This window comes from Neopelma chrysocephalum, unplaced genomic scaffold, assembly GCF_003984885.1.
Source record: "Neopelma chrysocephalum unplaced genomic scaffold, ASM398488v2 Primary Assembly neopelma1_325, whole genome shotgun sequence".
Taxonomy (NCBI): Eukaryota; Metazoa; Chordata; class Aves; order Passeriformes; family Pipridae; genus Neopelma; species Neopelma chrysocephalum.
This window is the reverse complement of record NW_020897988.1, coordinates 168389-172006: the sequence shown is the minus strand read 5'-3', so window position 1 is coordinate 172006 and position 3618 is coordinate 168389.

The following is a 3618-nucleotide window of genomic DNA, read 5'->3' as shown; positions in this document are numbered from 1 at the left end:
CAGCCCCTCGGCCCCCGCCTGGAGAGCATCTCCCTGGGTGATCCCTGCACCCTGGAGGTGCTGGAGCCCTGCCCGGAGGGGGTGGGAATGGGCGATCCCTGTTCCCGGGGGGATCCCTGCGCATCCCAGAGCGCATCCCAGAGCGCATCCCTCGCGGAGCCGGGACTGTCCCAGAGTGTCACGGAGCCCTCGGCACAGGGGATGTGCTCGGCGGGGCTCGGGGACAGCGGGGACACGGCCAAGGATCCCAAATCCTGCTCCTCGTTCCGGCTGAGCAGCCGAACCTCGGGAATCGTGGAGCGCTGCCTGGCCCGGTGCCAGGGCTGGTTCAGGGGCAAGAACTGAGAGAAACGAGAGGAGGAGGAAGGAGAGAAAGAAGGGAAATGAGGGAAATGAGGGAAAGAAGAGAAGGAAAAATAAGAGAAATAAGAGAAATAAAAGAAATAAGAGAAATAAGAGAAATAAAAGAAAGAAATAAGAGAAATAAATAAGGGAAATAAGAGAAATAAATAAGAGAAATAAGAGAAAGAAATAAGAGAAATAAGAGAAATAAATAAGAGAAATAAGAGAAATAAATAAGAGAAATAAGAGAAATAAAAGAAAGAGATAAGAGAAATAAAAGAAAGAGATAAGAGAAATAAGAAAAATAAGAGACATAAGAGAAACAAGAGAAATAAGAGAAATAAATAAGAGAAATAAAAGAAATAAGAGAAATAAGAGACATTAGAGAAATTAGAGAAATAAAAGAAATAAGAGAAATAAAAGAAATAAAAGAAATAATTGCAAGAAATAAATAAGAGAAATAAGAGAAATAGCAGAAATTAAAAAATAAGAGAAATAATTGAGAGAAATAAGATAAATAAATAAGAGAAATAAATAAGAGAAATAAGAGCTGCACCTTGGTCTCCAGGTGAAATATTCCCTCACTCCTGTGTGCAAGAATAACTGGGCTGATGTTGTGTCACCCACACAGCAGGGAAGGGGTTCCCTGCACTCCTCTGGTGAGTCTCTCTTGGTTTCTCACACGACAGAGAGTGAGAAAATTCCTTCGTGTTAAATAAAAAAAATAAATTAAAATGACTTTTCAATTGTCTCCTAATTAAAGCTCTGATTTCTGTTGCCCAACATCAGCTGCAATGATGGTGTAAAAGTGCAATGAGAGGGTTTCATTGCTCTCAGGGGCCCCTTTCATCACCTTCCACCTTTTTCCTTCCCACATCCAAGTAACCCCGTTCAGAGCCCACCTTTGATTCCATCTCTGTCCTCTTTCTCAATCCCCTTTTGGGCTGGAATTATGAGAATATGGAGAAAAGCAGCTCAGAGGCCTCGTTTTTACGAGAAAGGGCTTTGAAGAGATAAAAATGGCATTTGGGGTGGACAAAGAGCAAACGCTGAGGAGGAGGAAGGTGAAGGAAAACACCCGGAGAAGGGAAATGCTGGGAAGGGGGAGTTTTGTTCCCAGAGTTCGGCTTCAAATCGGGGAAACCCCTGGATTTTTTGGTCATTGAATCTCTGGGATCATCAAGTCCAACCAGTGCCCCATCCCCACCTTGGGCACTCCCCCATTCCCTGGGAGCCCCTGCCAAGGCCTCAACACCCTTTCCAGGAGGGAATTCCTGCTCATATCCAACCTGAGCCTGACCCTGATGATTATCAGAGAAATTGTGTTCCCTTGGTACCAACTGTGAGGGACCAGATCCAGAGGGATGGTTTTCCTGGTCCCTGTTCCCTGGGGATGTGCAGCTTTTCCTGGGGATGTGCAGCTTTTCCTGGTCCCTGGGGATGATCAGATTTTCCTGGTCCCTGTTCCCTGTTTCCTGGGGATGTGCAGCTTTTCCTGGTCCCTGTTTTCTGGGAATGTGCAGCTTTTCCTGGTCTCTGTTTCCTGGGAATGTGCAGCTTTTCCTGGTCCCTGTTCCCCGGGAATGTGCAGCTTCCACACCTCAGAACTCCCCCGCCCTTTGCCTCTCCCCAGCTCCTCATTCCTTCGGCTGCTCCCGCGTTCCCCTCGCTCATCCCTCCCTAATCCGTGACTCCTCCCCGGCAGGAGGGTGTGGAGTGTAATTGGTACAGCTGGAAAAGAGGCATCAGGTGCGATCCCGGCGTTCCTGACACATCGGGGAACAATTCCCACCTTTCCTGCGGAGAGGAGGGAGAGGACAAAGCGCTGCCCGGGCTGGGCTTGGACCAAATTCCGGCTGCAAATGGAAGGGGAGGAGCCGATTCCTCGGGCTGGGGGGTTGTGTGGGGACATCTCAAGGAGCAGAACCATGAGCAGCACCCCAGGGCTGCTCCTGCTCCTTCCATGGGGAGTTCTTTGAGGGATCCAGTCCCCCAGAGCAGGGCAAGTGCTGCACATCTGCCCCTGAGAGCCGTGCAAGTCTGGAGTGCACGTTCTCCTGGGCTGAGCCAGCAGCTCCAGAGGGTTTCCAGGACCCAAAAGTGCAGTTAAAACAAGAATCCCCCTCTATTTACTGAAAGCACAGGGATCAGCCCCTCCCAGCACAGCCCAGCTGAGTTCTGGGGGTTGTCTCTGGCCCCGTTTCCAGCTCCAAACTCCTGCACAAATGTACACCTGGGTCAGGAGCTCTTGGGAATGTCCAGGATCCTCTCAGAGCCCAGCACAGCTCTGGGAATGTCTGGAGCCTCTCAGAGCCCAGCTCTGGGAATGTCTGGAGCCTCTTCAGAGCCCAGCACAGCTCCGAGAATGTCTGGGATCCTGTCAGAGCTCTGGGTTCTCCTTCCCAGTGTAAACAACCCAAAATGCTGCTGGTGACCGAGGCAGACCACAGGCAGAACTGGTAGGGCCTGGATTCCACCCGGGTGTCCCGTGTCCAACAGCCAAGGGAGAACTGCTCAGTCCTTCCCCCCCTCCAGCAGCTTCAACTGAATCTCCACCAATTTTCTTCGAACCAGAAGAGATTTTGGGTTTTTTTTGAACCCCTGTGCCGAACCTGCTTCAAATAAAGGTTGGGATGCTAAAACCAGGAGCTTCACTCCTTGGGAAATCCAGGCTGGAGGAAGATGAACCCGGGGAAAAACTCAAAGCTGGGATTTCCCTGTCTGGGCAAAGAGGAGAGGAGTGGGCAGAGCACCCAGGAGCAGCAATTTTAGGGGTGCAGGGGGTGCAGGAGGTGCTCACTGCCTGGCTCCCACCCCCCTGTCACCCCCCAAACCTTGTGGGAGCAGCTCCCAGCCCTTCCCTGCTCACCCCGAGTGCTTCCAGACAACACATCCCAGCCAGGGTGCAACCAGAGCACCCTCCCAGGTTCTCCTGTGCCACCCCAGCACCCCCTGCTTCCTCTCCACCCAGTGCCAACCTGCCCTTGGCGGGGTTTCCACCAGCTCCCGTTGCCCAACTCGCCCTCTGTGCCCCCTCCCACCCCCTGTTCCCGCTGGGATTGCAGCACCAGCCACTCCCCAGCACCCCCTGCTCCCTCCCCTGGGGCTCCACAGTCACCCCGGGGCGGCCTGGAGGGACCTTCCCACCCCAAAAAGCAGAAGACACCGAACCTGAGACTCCCAAACCCAAAAACCATCACCCAAAATCGGAGCTGCCTCTAAAAAAAGGGCTGGGAAAGGCCCTGGATGTGCTGGGAAAGGCCCTGGATGTGCTGG